Genomic DNA, 23,224 nt, shown 5'->3' with positions numbered 1-23,224 from the left:
GACTTATATATAACTGTATATGTTGTATATTTTGTATTCTTTATCTCCTGTTTGATAGCGTATGATGTGCATTGAATACACACATTTTGAATTATTTAGAGACAGAACATCATCTATATAGCGGAATGCAAAGGTAAAGGATATTGCTAGTTTTTAGCTCACCTGGCCTTAAAGGCCATGTGAGCTTTTCTCATCACTTGGCGTCCGTCGTCGTCGACGTCGTCGTCGTCGTCGTCGTCGTCTGTCGTCGTTAACAATTTTTCAAACATCTTCTCCTCTGAAACTACTGAATGGATTTGAATGAAACTTAACATGATTGTTCCTTAGTATATCCTGCACAAAATGTGCGCTTCGATTTTTGATTCGTCAAAAAACATGGCCGCCGTTACTAAAAATAGAACATAGGGGTCAAATGCAGTTTTTGGCTTATATCTCAAAAACGAAAGCATTTAGAGCAAATCTGACATGGAGTAAAAATGTTCATTAGGTCAAGATCTATCAGCCCTGAAATTTTCAGATGAATCAAACAAACCATTGTTGGGTTGCTGCCACTTAATTGGTAATTTTAAGGAAATTTTGCAGTTTTTGGTCATTATCTTGAATATTATTATAGATAAAGATAAACTGTAAACAGCAAAAATAATCAGCAAAGTAAGATCTACAAATAAGTTAATATGACCAAAATTGTCAATTGACCCCTTAAGGGGTTATTGTCCTTTAATGACAATTTTTTACAATTTGTTCATCATATTTGCTAACTTTAAAAAAATCTTCTCCTCTGAAACTACTGAATGGATTTGAATGAAACTTAGCATGATTGTTCCTTAGATTATCCTCCACAAAGTTTGTGCTTTGATTTTTGATCCGTCAAAAAACATGGCCGCCGTTACTTAAAATAGAACATAGGGGTCAAATGCAGTTTTTGGCTTATATCTCAAAAACGAAAGCATTTAGAGCAAATCTTACATGGAGTAAAAATGTTCATTAGGTTAAGATCTATCAGCCCTGAAATTTTCAGATGAATCAAACAATCAAGTGTTGGGTTGCTGCCACTTAATTGGTAATTTTAAGGAAATTTTGCAGTTTTTGGTCATTATCTTGAATATTATTATAGATAAAGATAAACTGTAACAGCAAAAATGATCAGCAAAGTAAGATCTACAAATAAGTTAATAAGACCAAAATTGTCAATTGACCCCTTTAAGGGGTTATTGTCCTTTAATGACAATTTTTAGTTGTGCTTCATATTTGCTAACTTTAGAAAATCTTCTCCTCTAAAACTACTCAAATAAATTCAACCAAACTTCAACTGAATGATCAGTAGGGTGTATAAAATAAACTTCTTAAGAAGTTCCTGCATGAAGTCAGTTTCATTAGAATAAAGGAACATGTTGGCAAAAGGAAGAGGGGTGGACATGGTTCCCATGGCAATACCGATAGTTTGCTGAAAAACGCATCCTCCACATGTAACAAATATGTGGTCAATCAAGAACTTGAAATCAAGCATCTTGATAATGCCAGTTTCAAAGAAAACAAAATTTCGTTTGAATCAGAATTATTTTTTACAAAGTAGTATATATCGATCATCGCTAAGACTAGACACTTGTCCCTCTGGTATCTTTCGTCCCATTTTTAGCTCACCTGGCCCACAGGGCCAAGTGAGCTTTTCTCATCACTTGGCGTCCTGCGTCCGTCGTCGTCGTCCTGCGTCCGGCGTTAACTTTTACAAAAATCTTCTCCTCTGAAACTACTGGGCCAAATGTAACCAAACTTGGCCACAATCATCATTGGGGTATCTAGTTCAAAAATTGTGTCCGGTGACCCCGCCAACTAACCAAGATGGCCGCCATGGCTAAAAATAAAACATAGGGGTAAAATGCAGGTTTTGGCTTATAACTCAAAAACCAAACCATTTAGAGCAATCTGACATGGTATAAAATTGTTTATCAGGTTAAGATCTATCTGCCCTGAAATTTTAAGATGAATCTGACATTCGGTTGTTAGGTTGCTGCCCCTGAATTGGTAATTTTAAGGAAATTTTGTTGTTTTTGGTTATTATCTTGAATATTATTTTTGATAGAGATAAACTGTAAACAGCAATAATGTTCAGCAAAGTAAGATCTACAAATAAGTCAACATGACCAAAATGGTCAGTTGACCACTTTAGGAGTTATTGCCCTTTATAGACAATTGTTAACCATTTTTCGTAAATCTTAGTAATCTTTTAGAAAAATCTTCTCCTCTGAAACTACTGGGCCAAATTAATTGAAACTGGGCCACAATCATCATTGGGGTATCTAGTTTGAAAATTGTGTCCGATGACCCGGCCAACCAACCAAGATGGCCACCACGTCTAAAAATAGAACATAGGGGTAAAATGCAGTTTTTGGCTTATAACTCAAAAACCAAAGCATTAAGAGTAAATCTGACATGGAGTAAAATTGTTGATCAGGTCAAGATCTATCTGCCCTGGAATTTTCAGATGAATTGGATTATTGGTTGTTAGGTTGCTGCCCATGAATTGGTAATTTTGAGGAAATTTTGCTGTTTTTTTTGTTATTATCTTGAATATTATTATAGATAGTGATAAACTGTAAACAGCAATAATGTACAGCAAAGTAAGAACTAAAAATAAGTCAACATGACCAAAATAGTCAATTGACCCCCTAAGGAGTTATTGCCCTTCATAGTAAATTTTTAATAATTTTCACAAAATTTGTAGATTTTCACTAACATTTTCCACAGAAACTACTGTTATAGATAGAGATAATTGTAAGCAGCAAAAATGTTTAGTAAAGTAAGATCTACAAACACATCACCATCACCAAAACACAATTTTGTCATGAATCCATCTGTGTACAATGTTTAATATTAACATAGACCAAGGTGAGCGACACAGGCTCTTTAGAGCCTCTAGTTTATATCTACGCTGACCATTCCTTTTTATCAAACAAAGCAATACCAACTCTTTCAATTTGGTTATTAGTTTGGAATGCGAAATACTTGTGTTAAGTGTAGAAAGACAAATGTTTTGATACTATTGCAAGATGAATCTAAGTCTAAGATTGTTTCTATTTAGGTCTCCTCTTGAATAGACAGTTTGACAATGACTTTGATGTTCTGGTTTGATTGCTGAAATTCCAAAAAGAAAATAAAACAGACCTATGATTATCCAGGATTTCCAATTGGTAAGCGTCGTGGTAAAACAAAATATCGCATGTTAAGTCAAAAGAATATCAAAAAGTTGTCATAGACCAGTAAAAATGTTTACTTTAAATTTTATAGTAATTTGTCAATTTAAAATCATTATTTTGAAATACAATACTTAAAATTGAGATTGAAAACAGGGAATGCGTCAAAAGATACAACAACCCAACCAAAGAGCCGAAAACAGCCGAAAGCCACCAACGGTTACTTTTTTTGTATGATAATGTCAGATACATTTCCGCTAGTTGTTGGCAGCTTCTTATCTAGTGTTGGAACACCATTATCATAGGTAAGGGAAGAGTTTAACTCTCGCTTGAATGTTCAAACCCGACACAAAAGCAAGTCACAAGTTAGGAGCCTATAATTCAGTGGTTACTTACCGACTGTCATATTTGTTTTTCGTGTATTGTTGGATCACATTTACTATGTATATTAGCCCGATTTTTGTCGAGCCTTCGACTTTAGTCGAAAAAGCGAGACTAAGCGATCCTACATTCCGTCGTCGTCGTCGGCGGCGTCCACAAATATTCACTCTGTGGTTAAAGTTTTTGAAATTTTAATAACTTTCTTAAACTATACTGGGTTAATACCAAACTTGGCTAGAAGCTTGTTTATAATCATAAGATAGTATCCAGAAGTACATTTTGTAAAAATAAAATTCCATTTTTTCCATATTTTACTTGTAAATGGACTTAGTTTTTCTGCGGGGAAACATTACATTCACTCTGTGGTTAAAGTTTTCAAAATTTTAATAACTTTCTTAAACTACTCTGGATTTCTTCCAAACTTGGACAGAAGCTTGTTAATAATCATGAGATAGTATCCAGAAGTAAATTTTGTGAAAAAAATAAATCAATTTTTTCCATATTTTACTTTTTAATGGACTTAGTTTTTCTGCGGGGAAACATTACATTCACTCTGTGGTTAAAGTTTTTAAAATTTTAATAACTTTCTTAAACTATCCGGGGTTTATACCAAAATTGAACAGAAGCTTATGTATGATCATAAGATAGTATCCAGAAGTAAATTTTGAAAGAAAAAAAACCCCACTTTTTGCATATTTGACTTTTAAATGGACTTAGATTTTCTTCCAGTTAACATTACATATGTGTAAAGTCTGCATTTAAAGTTTTGAAAGCATTTGTTAGATTCATTAACTATGCTGGGTTTTTACCAAACCTGGAAAGTAGCTTCTTATAATCAAAAGATTGTATCAAGAGGAATATTTTTATTGATTTTTTTCCTCAATTTTGTTGAGCCTGCGATTTACAGCAAAAGTAGGCGAGACACTGGGTTCTGCAGAACCCTTACAAATTTTTTTTTTTATTGTTCGGAATTATTTAACACTATGTTATGTCCATGTCCTAGTCTTGTATGGCGGGTTATACTATACTATATATGATTTGTACTGGCCATACTGTTATCACTATAGTAGCCCAAGTTTACGTTTCTTTGTGTTAAACTTTAGTGGAGAGCTGTCTTTTGTCTCTTGAACGGTAAATGTAAAAAATGTCAAAATCCAGGATGACCTGTATTTAACGATCCATAATATTTTGTTATACTTTCGAAGGTTTTGTTGAAGCTGTATTATAAAAAAACAGAAAACGAAAAAAAAGTACCATTTTTCAAAGTTCTTAAATGAATAACGTTTGAATGGAAATGGCAAAATAAAACTTTTTATTTAGGGGACATGACATTGTTTTATAAAATCAAAGGATTAGATGAAGCTGTATGGTATTTATCAAATAACTACAAAAATCACAATGTTTAAGGTAGCTAAATGACACAACGATGGTATGGTTGTACAATCGAGTTTTATCGAGGTTTAACTATTGATATCATTGTGTTCAAGATTACTCAGCAGGAATCAAATCTTTTGATGGACAGGCAACTGCATTGTTGTATGCCGCCCATTCTCAAGGCAGGTATACACACATTAAGATACAGTGAAAAGAATGAAGAAATATCGAGTTATTTGTAAATCCTACAATAATAACTGTGTTTAACTCTAATGCTTCTGGATTGGGTTGCTCACTTGCTTAAAACTTTGGATAGTGTAAGCTAGTGGTTAAACGGCTTATCCATTGATTAAACCAATTCAGAAGCGGATTTAGGGGGGGGGCAGGGGGCCCGGGCCCCCCTTTTAGGTAAAAAAAATGGTTGCTTATATAGGGAATCACTGAAGCGTGACTGGAGCGGGCCCCCTCTTAGGAGGATAGTGGGCCCCCAGTTATGAAATTTTCTGGATCCGCCACTGCAATTGATTAGTTCCCTTTCTCAACATTTTTTCTTTGGATAAAAGGTGCCTTCCGCCGGATAAATTTAGCCGATACTTTTGGCTAGTTACGTTTTAGTCGTTGTTTAAAAAAGGCTCAATGCCATTCTGTTTTTTAAATTCATATTTTTAAATTTCAAATACTTTCATTGTTTATAACTCGTCAACCACTATATCTGTCACATATATAGTATTTTGATAGCCATAAAACTAGATCTCGGTGTAAATTTCAACTCTTGTGATAAAGAAGAAAATATAATAATGAATGTTTATTGCATAATGTATTTAGCATATCACTTATTGTATAAAATAAAACATATTCCATTAACTCTTCAACAAGATAATCGTTAATATATCTAAAAACTCTAAAAACCATTCTTATTCTCACTATGTAAATAAATACAGAATAACCACATTATATCAACCAATTGCTACGAATTTATATTCTGATATCCGGGTAAATTAAATATAAGCACCATAATCAGTTACTGTAAATATTTGTAAGTAAAAATAAAAACAGCTTTTCAAAACAAGACCCATCAGTCACATCCAGATCCTTCAGATTTTTGTCTGGCAAAACTTATTTCACAATATCAACACAATTAGACAATTTAAAAAAGGCAGTTTCTAGTAAGAAATATGAAAGATTTATTACATATACAAAATACAACAAGGATATGGGATATAGCCCCTCTTAATATAAGAAGGAATCATATGAAGTGCGATATACTACAAAAATACTGTTACAAAAAATCTTTAAAAAATGGAACTTCCATACACATTGGTAGTAAAAATACAAAAATCTCATTATAAATCGTTTTTGTTATAAAAACCAACGTAATATTTTTTAAAATGAAATATAAAATTAAATATTTTTTATGAACAATAATGAAATGTCTGCATAAATCAATCTATGGACAGATATTCTGTGAAAAAAAAATCAGTTTTAATATGTATAACTTTTCACACTGTGTTTACTTTTTACATACTTTGGCCACAAAGTGTCTGAATGCATGCGCACTTATAAAGAACCTCCTCGTTTATTCCACATAATGTCTACAACAAAGTCGAAGAATGTCCTTTGTCCTTGCCTTTTTTTTTTCTTTTTGTGTGTGTGAACCCGTCAGTTAATGTTTTCAACCATGGACCATTTAGGTTCCCTAAATATATGTAGCACACTTTTAGGAAGACTTTTTTGGAGAAGATTTATGTATTTTAATTGTCCAAATTATTCATTCAATGGTTTGTATTACTTGGATAAAATGCTCGCAAGTATATCAGAATACTGTGGGAAAAGTATAATGATTCTGCATAAGTTTCTAACACAGTCCACAAAACATAAATCTATATACAATACATAATAAAGATAAGTTCCTATTAGAGCCATACACTTTAAGCTAATACATACAATAACCCTATAACATTAATTAAAGTTCATTCAAATGAGATAAAATAAGATAAATTATTTCTTAATACAAAAACAAACGTCATTATCAAAAAGTCACACAATACTATTTAAGAACCTATGAATTAAGGAATGGATAATATTAACATGATCTCTTAAATACCTAAAAAGAAACATGCATTCGAAGCGATTTCGTATCTCCCTCACTGACACAGAATAAGTGAAGCACTCCGTAAAAGTCATGTGATAATCTAATGAAGGCGTATTTCAATTTTGAAACATGGCTATCAATAAAGGCATTGTTCTTTTTATTCTTCATAATTCACATACAATTCAGTGAATTACCTTGAGTGACGGTATTTTGAGTTAACTTCTATGTTGTAAAGAGCCAAGAAACTCATCTGGTTTTATTTAGACTTTTTTGTCAAAAGTAATCGAACGAAAGCAAATTTCGTCATGGTAATTTGACGCATGTAACTTTTAACTGTTCACTATGAATGTTTTTTTCTTAAATATAAATTTCTGCAAATAACATACTTAGCGCGATCATAAAAAACAAAATTAATTGAAGTTAACCACAAATTTAGACCTATATCTATTGTTCCGCAGTTAATGGTTATTATAACTATACACATGGAAAAAAGTATTGCAACACCAAATTGAAATTGAAATAAAAAAAACACTCTTTATTTTTTGGTGATATAATTTGTTAAAATAGAACTAGTTAAACATTATTTAAAAATCACCTGAGTTTGATCAACAATTATCGACTCGATAAGTTCGTATCTGCACATGCAGCTACTGTACCCGTAAACAGCAAAATAGGTGTTTTTATCCTCATTGTTTCAACACTTTAAATAACCAAGTTTATAAAGTTATGTGATTGACACCTTGAAATGGCTCCTCAAAAACTCTTAACCGCAGCAAGATGGCAGATTATCAGCATGAGAGAAGCAGGAATGTCGCTTTGACAAACGCACGAAGTGTTGGTCATCACCAATCCACTATTAGTCGTTTTGAGAATAAAAATCAGGCAATAAACGATGTTAAAGACTATCCGAGATCAAAAAGACCACCTATGTCATCTGCTAGGGAAAATCAAGCATAATGAAGATTGGTCAGAAAGAATCCCGTTGCATACAATACAATCCTAAAAAGAGAGTGGTGGGCATAAAGGAGACTTTAAAGAAAAAATGTTCGAGATCGACTCATCGCTGCTGGTTATCGTGCGATAAGAACATTTCGGGGACCTTTTTTTACGAACAGACACACAGTTGTCCGTATCCAATGTAGTACAGAGCTCTCCAAAGTTGGATATTGGCATCGTGGAGGAAGATCCATTGTACCAATGGAATTCGATTTATCTACCTTGGCCCGATCGTAGCCCGGATATGAACCATATCGAGCATATAACGGACAGTACCGGGCGTAATGTGCGCGAAATTACACCTCAGTCCAAACACGTGATGAAATAAACAATGCCTTTCATCAAAAATGGTTGCTGCTAGCTTAGCATCAAATAAGTCGATTTATGGCAGGAATCACAAGACGTTAAGTTGCAGTTAACCGTTTGAATGGAGGCTGCGCAAAAAGTACTAATTATTTGGCGTATAACGATCAACCATGAACAATCATTTAAAGATTAATTTTGAAATGTCTGACATTGTAAAGTTCGACTACACTAAAAGTTGTAAAATGCATTTTTTGTACGAAAAACACTTCATTTTGTTATTAAAATTGCGTTTAGATAAATCATTTTTTGCTCATTTTTTGCTCGTTAAAATGTCAATGCAATCATAAACTATGTTTCAATATTCTTTTACAAATATTTAATCATATTCTATCCAAAATAAAAGATTGATTTTTCCAGTTTAAAAAAAATCAAGGTGTTGCAATACTTTTTTTCCATGTGTAAACTTGTATTAAATGATCACTCAATGGATTTATATTAAGCCTAACTTGTCCAGTAAAGTAGCCATAGGAGTCACGATGCATCCACCTCCAGGAAAATCTGCTATTGCCATACCAAGACAACCTGTTTCGATATATCCGTCTGTTATGTAGACACAAGCCCCTGAATCACCTTGTTTGAACGGTATGTTGTTAACGGCAAGTTGATTATAAAATCGTAATGTTCTTTGTGACTGAACTTCTTCTTTACGCGATGCACACACGATAGCATGCACTTGCATGTGGACGGGTGAATTTACTTGAGATTGTAGATTTCTGTGATATAATTGGCAAGACTATTTGATGCGGACTGTAATTCCTCTCTTTCCAAAACTTTTTCCTGTACCTCAAATATTGAACTCCCTGAAATATTGAAATCTGACACAGCACCTACGCAAACGACTTGTAAGTTCCTCCCTGGTAAAATTTGGTATGTCTTTATATAGCCATCGTGCAAATATCGAGATTTTAATCCTGTTGAAAATAAATATAAAACATATATTAACTTATAAAATATTTGATAGCAATCCGCTTGGCATCAGTCATAACAAAGTTTTGTGTTATATCGATCGAAATTGCGGAAATATCTTACTAGTAACAGAGGGGCGTAAAGAGGGTATCTACACGGACAAACGAGAAATAAATATGCCATTTCGCGATGAACGAACAATTTAAAATGTCTTGCACGTTGATCATTTTACCAATTTCAAGAAACACGGTGAATAACAAACCTTTTTTACGGCTTCACGTGAAATAAAAAAGTTTAAATACGTTGCACGAAAATAATCCTTTAGCGCCCTCGTAACATGATCACTGAATATATACTGTCGATCATACTAAAACACACTTTCAACATTTCTTCAAATATATGGAGTGCTTTGCATACGTTGCAGTATACTTATTTGCATAAAAATAAGCCACAAGTTTAACATCTTAAATACCTATATTTTAAGTAACTGCATTTTAAAATCTTCTCCTGTCTTGAATATGTTCCCAATTCTACATCTTATTCCACTTAACTGAAATTTACCTACATATAATACGACAACCAATCAGATCCGCGATATTTCTTAAAAAGTAATTTCATAATGGTTTATAAATTGAATGACAATAATAGCATCGCACAATGCTGAAATTCAACAACAATAAAAGAATGAAAACAGATTTTATACAAAAAAATGTATCAAATGTTTTCTATCAATCTAAAGAACTTCCAAACCTTGCTTTTAGAATTCTGATAACATTTTGGCAAACATTTGAGTGTACAATTACGTTTCAAAGTAGAAATAGAAATTGATTGAACAATGATGATTTGAAAACTTTTGAATATTTTGGCATGCATTGCGTGTTTGATGAAACAAGTTGAATTTACTCAATTCTTTATTAATTCAAAAGTTGTGACACTATAAACATATCCAAGTGATTATAAAATGTCATTAAAAACTATATAATGGAAATATCATTATACATGTTTGTACGCACGGATAGATTTTGAGCAGCATGTGCGCTCTTTCTATTGGTATCAGCTAATGCATTTTGTCCCCTAGAAGGAATCATTACCAGAGGACAAAAATTATGACAGTCTAAAAAACAACCGTTTCATGAAATATTAAAAATAAACATTTTTATGATACATTTTGCAATAATGTCTGATTTTGTGGATACAAGTTTTGTATTTGAAATAAGAAAATTAATCTCTTTGATTTTAAACTTATCATATCTAAAATATTAAAATTCAATTTCTAGCAGTAAAGGAACAATTAAAATCCTAAAAGCAAGTTATAATCTTAAAATTACATTTTCCATGATAATGTATAAAGTTACCTAATTTCCTATAATGGATTGCCTCTTTCCCTTTTGTATTCACATAATCGTCTTCAGAAATAGATATCCCATGGTCAATTTCTATAAGAGCTACATCCGTACTAATTTCACGTGGATTGTCATGAGTAAAACTGTGATTAACAACCTTTCCACAAAGCAATGTTTCATCCAATATTCCATCCCCCGTTTGGAAATGAACACTTTCTGGTTGCATATGATGTTTATGTCCTGTTGAAAGAAGAGTTTTCCAATCCAGCATTGCATGAGCACAAGTAAGAAAAGCCTCTCTTCCATAAAAAAGGCAAAAACCTCCCAATGTACCTCTCACCTTTAAATTTGTAACAGAGTCGCCTATTCTTATACTTTGTGAAGTAAATCTGGGAAATCCTTCAATGACATCCGTTGGTATCCCCTGTAATTCGCTTGGAAAATGTTTTTCTCCAATTGGAATTGCTCCTTTTACATGGCAATACAGTTGAATACAAGGATATTTAAGGAACCTTGACTTGTCTTGGAAATTTGTAGATTTAATTTCAGATGGACAAACAAGAGCAAGTCGGCTATGGTCATTGAAAAGCTTTTCGGCCAACTGTCCAGGAATATGACATTGAATGTTAAGTTCTCGCTGTGACAAATTATTTCTTTCTAAAGAAATAGCATGTGCTTCCTCAAATTTTTTACAATGATATAACACCTGTTTGATGGGCTTTCCACCAAATTGTTGTACCATTTCTGTATAGTGATGAGGTACAAGAACAATAAGGGTGACATAAGTTGAACAAAACCAAGAGGACAGTTTCTCTTTTTCTTTGCATCGGCATAATGACGCAAGCCAAATATCATACACGTGACAATGAATTGATTTAAGAAAGTTTCTGGCTATTTTCCATCCGATGAATTTAGCAGTTTGCGAATCATTATTCATAATGGACAAATCTAGTGCATCCCCCAGGATATGATTATCGATCGCATTGAAGTTAGTATGATTTAAAAAATATTGGCATAAAAGTGATTTCTTTTCATTTACAAAATGCATAAGTTTTGCAATATTATTTTTGTCAAAGACAGAATGACTTTTTCCTGCAAATCCTGAAACAAAAAGAAGAAATATATCAAAGTAACAAACAACATAATATTTACGTATGTTTGAAGTATAAATACTAAACAATTAAGAGTCGACAGTCTACAATTGAGACGTTTAAAAGGTTTCCCAGATTGCTGCTTTGGATTTGAACTTTGTCACTTAAAATCCTATTTTTACACTCTATCAAAGAGACTATTGACTTTAATTGTTTTACTCGTTTTTTATTCCTAAGCAAACGCGGAAATGGGCGTCATTCAAGATAACAGTATCACATTGTATGCACGCAACGCTTCCGTTATTGCAAAGATGCTAGACGTCAGTAACCTTTCCTCTACCAATAAAAAAAAATTGGTTATTTAAGATAAAGTATATATTACAGGACAACACTATCTTGCAACAAATTGTTCTGGTCTTTGATCATTGTTGATTCATTTTCAATTTTGTAAGTATCATTATTTATTTCTAAATCCAGAACTCGCATAGGTTTTCCACTTGGTACAAAATACGACCAATAAAATATGGTAATGTTTTATCCAAAATTATAAATTTAGTTGTATAAACAGACATTCACGGAAATCAGATTAGCTGTATGATGACCAGATAATGTCATTTTACCTTGAAATTCTTTTATTGATTCTCTACATTGATTTTTCAGCCTTGTATCGACAATACAGTCAACGACAAAATTATTGCATACTATATTCATCTGGTAAAATCTATCTGAATAAAAAATGTTTTAATGACTATAAATAATGTACAAAATATGAAAAAAATCAATATTTAATTTTGTTTCCATACGCATGTTCAGTGTTAATCATTACCATATCATGCATATAGCCTTTTTCTGCCCAAGCATCGTAGAGCAAACACTCATGTGGTTTGGTTATTATCTCATTTGTAAAATATGATATGGCCTATAGCTAAGAATAATTCAGTTCTAGCTATATATAAATGTCGGAAAAACAGAACCATAAAACTTTGTTTGCACAGACACTTATTTATTTCCAATATAGAAAACTAAAGAATAAACAACATGAATTCTACCAAAAACTGAGGGTGATCTCAGGTGCTCCGGAAGGGTAGTCTCACTCTGCCGTACTTTATTGCTGTTAACAGTTCATCTCTATCTATAATATTATTCTATTCAAGATACTAACCAAAAGCTACAAATTTTCTTAAAATAACCAATTAAGGAGCAGCAACCCAAGTTTCCTGATTGGTAATTTTTTAGGGCAGATAGATCTTGACAAAATGAACAATTTTAACCACATCAAATTTGCTTTAAATGCTTTGGTTTCAAGGATATGAGCAAAAAACAGCATTTTTCCCTATGTACTATTTTTAGCCATGTCAGCCTTCTTGGTTTGCGGGCAGGGTCATCGGACACATTTTTAAAACTTAATACCATAATAATGATTATGGATAAGTTTTGTTCAATATGTCTCAGTAGTTTTAGAGGAGAAAATTTTTGTAAAAGATAACAAAAATTTACGAAAAAATGTAAGAAAAATGAGTATAAAGGGCAATAACACCTTAAGGGGTCAACTTTGCTGAATATTATAGCTGTTTTCAGTTCATCTCAATCTATAAAAATATTCAAGATAATAATAAAAACCGGCAAAACCTCCTTAAAATTAAAAAACAAACAATTGAAGGTCTTTCCACCAAAACTATGTGTTTTAATATGAAAGTTGTAAAATTAAGTTTAAAATGTCATTTCAATCGTCAAATGATAGCTTATTGTACGCTGATTCCAAAAATATATGGGTTCTATACAATATCTTTTTTGAAATAAGGGAGATGATTTGTTACTTCCGGTTTGAAAAATGTTACTTCCAATAATATTTGAATATTTACTTGACACAGATTTCAAAATTATCTGGTTTTATATTAATAAAGTACAAAAGATAGCTACTTCCGGTTTACACAAGTTCACTTCCGTTTTTTTTTCAAGGTTAAATGGTTTGATACCTTTTGCGAAAGTCTCATGGCTTTATCATGTATACATATGAGGTAAAAGCAAAGGTCTAAATCTAGAACATCAAATTAAGCTATCACCTTGAGATCTTTTTCAAGGTCATAAACCAAGGACCTCAAATCAAAAGACCGTTGGTCTTAATTAAATTTGGTTAATGAGTTATATGTTTTTAAATACAAAAGAGGAAAAAAACTCCCTTTTGAAATCCTCGTACCCTTGTGATAAAAAATTTACGTGTTACGACATGTTGCAACTAACAAATTAGTAAACAATAATTGTTGATATCTGATACATTGTACGGCTTTTGGGAATAAGTGAAAAGAAGCCAAATTCAAAACTAGAATATGGCCTTGACCTTATATACATTTTTTGGACCAAGGACCTCAAATCAAAAGATCTTAGGTCTCTATCACTTAATGTTTACAAGATAGAAATGCATATCACCTATATCAAAAGCATAAGGGGAAATAACTCTCACATGGAGCGTTCATATGGTTTTGGTCAAAATAGGACAAATCGAAGGATATAACGAGCAATTTTATAAAATAAATTTGGTCGTAATCTTTTAAGGTTGCAAAGGAGTAGTGGACACAAGGAAAACAGTGTTTGAGGAGATAACTCGTACAAAGAAAAGTATTCGGTTACGCAGGGTAAATTTGAAAAGCGCATAAACTGTTTGATAACATTTACCAAATATCTAAGCTACATATTGCGAAACAAATATTTATTGCAAGAACAAAATAAGTGGGAAAAAAATATTAATCAGAAGAAAAACAATAGGTCTTTCCACAGAAAAGTGGAAAGACCTAATAATAATAATCAGAACAAATACAATAAGTCTTTCCACAGAAAATTGGGAAGACCTAATAATCAGAACAAATGCAATAGGTCTCTCCGCAGAAAAGTGGAAAGACCTAATAATCAGAAGAAAAACAATATGTCTTTCCACAGAAAAGTGGAAGGACCTAATAATCCGAAGAAAAACAATAGGTCTTTCCACAGAAAAGTGGAAAGACCTAATTACCAATTCAGAGAATTCAACCCAATAACGGGTAGTCCCTTACATCTGAAAACTTCAGGGCAGATAGATCTTGACCTGATAAACAAATTTCATCCTATGACAGATTTGCTCTAAATGTTTTGGTTTCAGAGATATAAGCCAAAATCTACATTTTACCCCTATGTTCTAATTTAAGCCATTGCAACCATCTTGGTTGATTGGCCGGGTCACCGTACACATTTTTAAAACTAGGTACCCCAATGATGATTGTTGTCAAGTTTGGTTAAATTTGGTTTAGTAATTGCAGCGGAGAATATTTTTGTAAAAGTTAACGACGACGGATGACTACGGACAACGGACGCCAAGTGATGAGAAAAGGTCAGGTGAGCTAGAAAGCAAGCTCCGCAAGAATATTTCTACAAACAGTCGGTTTAAAATAATAATGTAATACTCCAATGTGTACAGTCAGTTCTAGATATATATAGATATCGGAAGATGTGGTGTGAGTGCCAATGAGACAACTCTCCATCCAAATAACAATTTAAAACAGGTAAACCATTATGGGTCAATGTACGGCCTTCAACACGGAACCTTGGCTCACACCGAACAACAAGCTATAAAGGGCCCCAAAATAACTACTGTACATCAGATTCCTGACTTGGGAATAGTTTTATTTTGAAGCCCAGGTGGTCGAGTGTTCTAGCTCGCCGGATACAGTGCAGGCGATTTGGTGTCACGATATCTCAGAAGCATGAGTTCGAATCACGGCGAGGAAAGAACAAAATATTTGCCAAAGCAAAAAAATAGATCTAACATTGTTGGATTGATGTTTAGACGAGTTGTGAATACAGAATGTACACAGCCATGTATCATCATCAATGCAATGGATAAATCTGTTGTAGAGTTGTCACTGGTTCAGAGGTACTTATCAATATAATTATGTCTGTGAATGTATCTTAAATTGATTTGTAGGATCCTTTACTATAGATTTTTCAGCTGATTTTTAATTATACCATCTTTATGCCTTATATATCATGTACTGTATTACTATGTTAGTTTACAGCTGACGAGAAAAGGAAACACCCGGCCACCGAAAGCTTTATTTTGAAGCCCATGTGGTTGAGTGGTCTATCGAGCCGGATACAGTGAAAGGGATTAGGTGTCACGATATCTCAGTAGAATAAGTTCAAATCCCAGCGAGGAAAGAACCAAAAATTTACAAAAGCAAATTTACAGATCTAACATTGGTGGTTTGATATTTAGACGAGTTATATATATATATTTGAGTAACATATTATTATTTCACACCGACTGTTTTCTTTCTATCGTTCTTTTGGTTTTCGAAGATTGACTGTAATAATGTGGTATGTGTCTAAACTCTAAAAGAAGTTGGTTTCTTTTGCTGTCTAAGATCTATATAAGAATACCAGAATCGTCGACTGGTATAACAAATTACCAATTGTGTCTTATTTAATTGGAATGTCGGATAAGTTATGCAAAGTAAGAGATGTTTATTGTGTCGATGCACCGTATTTTGTTTAAAGATTCCGTAGGATCCCTCAATAAATTATATTTAACAGTTGTATATTCTTTTTAACAATTTCAATATATTTTGATGTAGGTATGTGTTTTCCATAGTAGTTACATAGTTTATTGACAAGCCAAACCAATGATAAAAAGAGTTTTGTCGATTTCTGACGCCAGACACGCAAATCAATGAATGTGTTTGAAGGTAGAGGTTTTTGTTTCCGGTTAAATTGCTCCTTTTCAAATTGTTACACGATGATGACTGCTGTACCCTTATTTTGACATTTTAATTTATTGTGTCTGTTTAGTAAACACATCATTGTAAATTAACGGAATTTGATGAGCCTGTCATCAAAGTGAGAGGGTTTGCGCTATAAAACCAGATTTAATCCATCATTTTATACATTTAACAATGCCTGTACCAAGTCAGAAATATGACAGTTCTTGTCCATTTGTTATTTGATGTGTTTTGTTATTTGATTTTGCCATGTGATTATATGCTATCCGAATTGATTTTCCTTTAAGTTCAGTATTTTCGTGATTTGACTTTTCCTTTGATTTTTTTTTACCTTTAATTTGTACTCCATCATACCCTCTTATTCCAATATCGTCTTTCACAGTGATTGCTGCACCTCTTTTGCGAGCTGAAAAACAACCCCCAATTTACACTAAATTAATAAATAATATTATATTAGGCCTTATGTATCATTCCGGGCATATTTTATGATGACAATTACATCTTGTTAATCAATGATAAAAAATGGCAAAATTTACAACAAAAAATATATGTCAACCAAAATTGATATTCCAACAACAACACTTTGCGAAAAAAATAATAGATCAACCTTTAAGTAATTTCAAAGAGTATTCCATTTACGTTTTACACTTTCGAATTTTAAATATTCGGTGTTGAATATTGAACGTTTTAACGTGGTCATTTTGAATTATTCTATTGAGACCACAAAGCGCTCCACGACACAAGGGCTACATATACATTCGTTTTACCTTTCAGAGAACTCACAGATTATAGGGAAAAAAAATGTGTTACGAATGCATTTCAACTCAGTAAAGTTTAGCACAAAATACTTCATTTACACTCTCTGGTTTGAATAGTTGATCAGACCATAATCAATCGTCTTACCCCTTCGCCTCAGCCACTTTGCTGAAAAATAAATGACATTCAATGAAATGCGTAATGTATGCTTTTAGGGTTAATTGTTAGGAATATAACGTTTCTAGTTTTAATACAAAAAAGAAAAAACCCCGATGTTAAATGTAAAGATTTCTTTTCAATCAGTATTTCTGTTAACTATAGAAGAGGGACGAAAGATACCAGGACATTCAAACTTATAAATCGAAATAACGTGTATTTAAAGTAATTGTATTGACCTGATTTGACCAAGAACTGTAAATGAATCTGATATATTTGCGCTGTTCCTTTGCTTTTCATTTGAATTATAATTTTGTTTTATTTAATTAAACACATTACTAGTATATTGTTTGTATTGAATCATAATATTTTTTTTATAATCTTCCGAATTAAATGTTCGTTTTATTTGCGCTGTTCCTTTGCTTTTCATTTGAATTATAATTTTGTTTTATTTAATTAAACACATTACTAGTATATTGTTTGTATTGAATCATAATATTTTTTTTATAATCTTCCGAATTAAATGTTCTTTATACGCCCTAAAAGAAAAAAATAACGGTTTTTGGTATATTCCTTGTAATACAAGTTGCGTAAATGGCTTCCTCAAATTTTGAATGAAAGAATATATATGTTAAAATTGCTAAAAAACATCTATTGAAATTGCTTGACTCAATCAAATGACATATAAATGCAAACATGTGAATATTCATTGAATGAAAGATTAATATAATGTATGTCATAATGCAAACAATTGAATATATTCAGTAATGTCAATTGACAAATTTACCTGTCCTTTACACTGACATCTAAATTGGTGTTCAGTTTAAACAATAATTGATATATTAGTACATGTTTTACCTGTAGCAATATCATGAAACTGTTCATCCTGAATCTTTCCCAAGTAATAGAAAAATCCAGAAGTCGTACACTTTGGTCTCTTGGCCATGTTGGCGAAATCCGGATTTCGAGAATATGTGATTTCTGTATCAGAAAAGACTAAGTTTACACATAATCACTGTACTTAAAATACAAAACCAAAGGGCATGAAATAAAGTATTCATGTCAAATCTTACTGTGCTTTGTTATTTTGGAGGATATGGTGTTGTTGTTTGATCTTTTATTTTCTCTTTTTAATCTTTTAACAGTATTTTAAACCTCGACTTGAGAGAAATTTTGTGTATTGTCCTTAACTATTTTATGTGTTCGGTGTTAGTCTGTGGTTAACATGTTGAAATATGATGTTATGTCATTTCTTGATAGAATTTAGAATTGAAATGGGAAATATGTCATAGAGACAGCAATCCTTTATATAATTCCTTTTTTGGCTGAAGTTTATTAGTTGACTTCTATTATATCTGGCCAACTGGGTTATCTTACCAAACCTTTCCATGCAAATCGAATGTGTACAACAAAGAGGACTTTAACTTATTATTGCATTTTTAAAAATACATTGTACTATTGTAAGATCGGTGTTGAATGTTATTTGGAAGACAAAATCAGGTATGACGTTAAACCAGTCAAAAACCTGAATATTTTTGGCCTTTTCTTTTAAGGTTGTACATTCCGGGACGAGAAGGGATAGAGAAATGTTATTTAGTAATTCTGTATTTCCAAAACAGAAAATTTACAGAATATTACTAAGTCAATAATATTTTATGTTTGAAAAAAAGTGCTGACTGGGGAACAAGAGATTAATAGCAGTTGCACACCATGCAGTAGACGTTTACCCTATCAAGCTACTTTCTTTGAAGATTCATGGGAATCTTGCATACAATATTAATCGAGATTTTTACATTTTGAATATGAAAAAAAAACAAAAATTAAAAAAAGGAGGTTGCTATTGCCTTTAATTCAAATTGATGCAATGACATTGACTAGAATGATTATGAAGGTGTCATATCTATCTTATGAAAAATATACACAGTGTTGACATTTATATCAATGTTATGGTTATTTAGAATTTATGTTTTTTTTTACGGAGGTATGATTTTTTCGAAGTACTAAGGAATTTGTTATCCCAGACAATTGTTTGGAATTTTGGGTCATATACATGCTATATGCTCTTCAACTTTGTTGTTTCATTATTATTTTGATCTGATCGTCCATAACGAGTGTTATGTAGACAAAACGCGCTTCTGGCATATTTGGTTATAAGTCTAGTACTTCTGATGAAAATTAACATCCCTGTGAATTGACATATCATTTTAGATTGATTGCTGAATGCATTGAAATTCCTATGCATATAACATTTGCATATTGTATTTTTCTAAATAACGAAATTATGGGGAATATCTACATGTGATTTGTATTAAAAGAATACTGACACAGCTTCAATATTTGAATAAAAGATTTCAAAGACTTATGCATTAAATAAATGTAAAGCTAACAACAATTATAAATGTAACCTGTTTGTTTAGATGTTGATTCTTGATCTGACCGCTGTAATATTAACTTTTGTCTTTTGAAGGTATTTGGATCGGCAATGAAAGATTGCTGAAATTAGAAAGAAAAAGCGGAATAGAATACAAACGTGTGGCTATTTGTATGTCAGGTAACTTGCATAGATATTGAATGAATGTGATGATACATGCTAACACTTCAAACTGCTCAGAGTCTGAAAAGATTATAACAAAGACGAGCACATATTTTATTTTACTAGACTAATATTTATCTCGCTGTTAGTTTTCTCGTTTAATTTTTTTAACATTTGTCATTTTTGGGCCGTTAAAAGCTGACTTTGCAGTATGGACGTTACTCATGGTTGAAGGCTGTACAGTGACCAATTATTGTTAATTTCTGTGACATTTGGTCTCTTGTGGAGAGTTTTCTACATCTTCTATTGTTATTTACATAACTTTACTCGGCTTTGGTCTCGGCTTTACTTAAAGAATCTGATATAGAACTTAACAATCTTGTGAAGTCTGAAATGTTTTCGAAAAAGGCTTGACCAGTGGTCTGAATCAACCCATATAACTCAGTTGTATATTGATTTTAAAAAAGTCCATGCAATTTGGAAGTTCAGTGCATTGGTGTGAAATTAAAGTATTTAGATAATACGTTAAAACAAAGCAATAATCATGATAATGTTCAGTTAAGATTAAATTCAGTTAGCCATCTTTAGTAATTTCTTTAACTTTTTCAAATCAACTTGGATTTTCATTAAAATCTTTATATGGTATTTTCAGACTATGCTTGATCAATTTGTAGTGTTAAGGCGTTCCATAGAGTAGTATCAATGAAATAAATAATCGACGAAATGTACAAAAATTATTGTAAATCCAGATTGTTCAATTCTTTGTAGTTGTATCTTATTAAGATACTATATAAGAATAAATCATTTGTATAGATCATCCTGATGGGAAGTGGTCAAGAACACTGTATTATTTTGTATAGGGGTTTCACTCAATAGACGAAGGTTAATCGAGCAAATTTATTTGATAATTGATTTTTACTTTTTTTTTTTACTTTACGCCGAGCTCATGCGGGTCTTATATCTGATCTTATTGCTGTGTCCACAATTGACATTCTACGTATTTCACCCGTATCGGTGTGGACAATTCCATGTTTATATCACATGACATATCCGCGGAAAATTCTTCTATTGAGACCGTACGAATGGATGCAAATTTGGATTAATGCATATGTATTGTGAAATACATCATTCTCTGTGTATATATTTTTGATGAATTGTTGATCACGTTTTCTACAACATAGTTAGACGTCAGGTTTTTACACATTTATAGTCTCTACACTAGTCTATATTTAAAACTGAAGCCAGTGAACTGGTGCAGGGATACATGTGCTGCATAATCCAATCACATTTCAGGGACATTTCAAACAACAAAAAACTATTGAATATTTTATCACCTGACATATCTATTTTTATTTCATCTAATGTCATTCATACCAACTGACAAAATCAGCGGAAACCGTGCATTCGTGAATTCTATGTCTTTCACCTGCTATGGACGATTCTCTGTAACATTCATTGTATTTTAGGGGTTGTTCACATTTTGAGTCGTTTGATAAATGTATGTGGGTTCAAGAATGCCAACCTGCAGTTTATATAGTATGATAAACGTATGTTTGTATGTGTTTCTTAATGAAAACAGAGCTGAATTTTATGATACTTTATTAAACAGAAACATAACATACAGTTTATTTACACTTGAGTGTGTCTAAATGACCTACATTACAGCCATGAAAAGGGTATGTCCCAATTTACTGATGGCATTTACGTGGGAATTTCGCAAATACCGTAATGCCATATCGAATTTACCAATTACAAAACAAATATATACATGTACATGTATAGTCAATACATGTACATGTACATGTATTATTCACAGAAGTTTGAAATCCTAGCAACTACGGTGTAAAGATATGACAAACTCAACTATTACAGTAGAATCAAGCAATAGGGAAGTTCACCCGAAGGTACACCCCTACCCCATCCTTATTTGTATCTAGAAAAGGACGGGGAGGGGGTATGGTAAGGTCTTTCTACGTTGACGAATTTCATTCATGCTATGGACGATTCTCTATAACATTGTGTTTTAGGGTTTGTTTACATTTGGAGTCTTTCATTTGTATGATAAATGTATGTTGGATGATTCCATATTACATTGTATATAAGGAGTTGTTTACATTTTGAGTTGTATGATAAACGTATGTTTGTATGTGTTTATTAATGAAATCAGAGCTAAATTTTATGATACAAAACAAATATATACATGTACATGTATAGTCACAGAAGTTTGAAATCCTAGCAAGGACGGTGTAAAGATATGACTTGTCCGAGATTACTCTGACATCCAACGCTGTTTTGCCAGACAAGCTGGGGCCGTGGGATTTCAGAGCTCGTCCCATATCAGAAAGTGGATATGTTTAACATTTAGTAGCCAACCACGATTTTTCACCTCCTTTACAGGAGATCAGTATAAAGCATTTAGTTCTGACCCCTTTACAATCGGAAGCTCTGGGACATTTAGATAACCCATATGGTAAAGGAACGAGGTGTTACATTATGGTCATTTGCATAAATCATCACTGTTTTCTCGTGGTCACGTGATAATCTTTGAAAATGAAAGGCAAAATGTGGAAATCGATAAGTCAATGTGAAAACTGTCCAATTATGAGAAAATAAGGGTTGGCAGGTTGGTGAAACTTGCATAAAAGAAGAGAAAAAGGACAGATTGATGTCCGATTTATATAATTATAAGGCCATCAGTCGGCACCAGAAGCGACGAAGCAGCACATCTATTTTGGGTGGGCAAATATCCACTTTTTCATATGGGACGCGCTCTGACGTCTCACGGCCCCAGCTTGTCTGGTAAAACAGCAGTTGGAACTCAGAGTAATCTGTAATTTTGAATTAAGATATGACAAACTCGACTATCACAGTAGAATCAAGCAAAAGGGAGGCACACTCGAATGTACACCCCACCCCATCCTTATTTTTATCTAGAAAAGGACGGGGAGGGAGTGTGGTAATGGAGTTCTATGTTGACGAATTTCATTCATATTCACATCGATAAATTAAGAGTATATGTCAATGAGGACCCAATGACAAAGAAAACAAAACGACATATAGGGCAACAATCAGTCTTCATTACTATACTATATATAAAATATTAATTTTCACGAACTATTTAGGTCACGGAAATTTCAAAATATGGCATCAGTAAGGAGAGTTGTACAAATAATGTGAATACACAGAACCCCTATCCAATTCATCTTTAGCTTGAAGTATTTATCATTTTCTATTTTATATGAACTACATTGTAACAATATTCCATATTTCTAAAATTCCAATTAAAATGTG

Source organism: Mytilus trossulus, chromosome 8, assembly GCF_036588685.1.
Source record: "Mytilus trossulus isolate FHL-02 chromosome 8, PNRI_Mtr1.1.1.hap1, whole genome shotgun sequence".
NCBI lineage: Eukaryota > Metazoa > Mollusca > Bivalvia > Mytilida > Mytilidae > Mytilus > Mytilus trossulus.
This window is presented reverse-complemented; position numbering follows the sequence as displayed.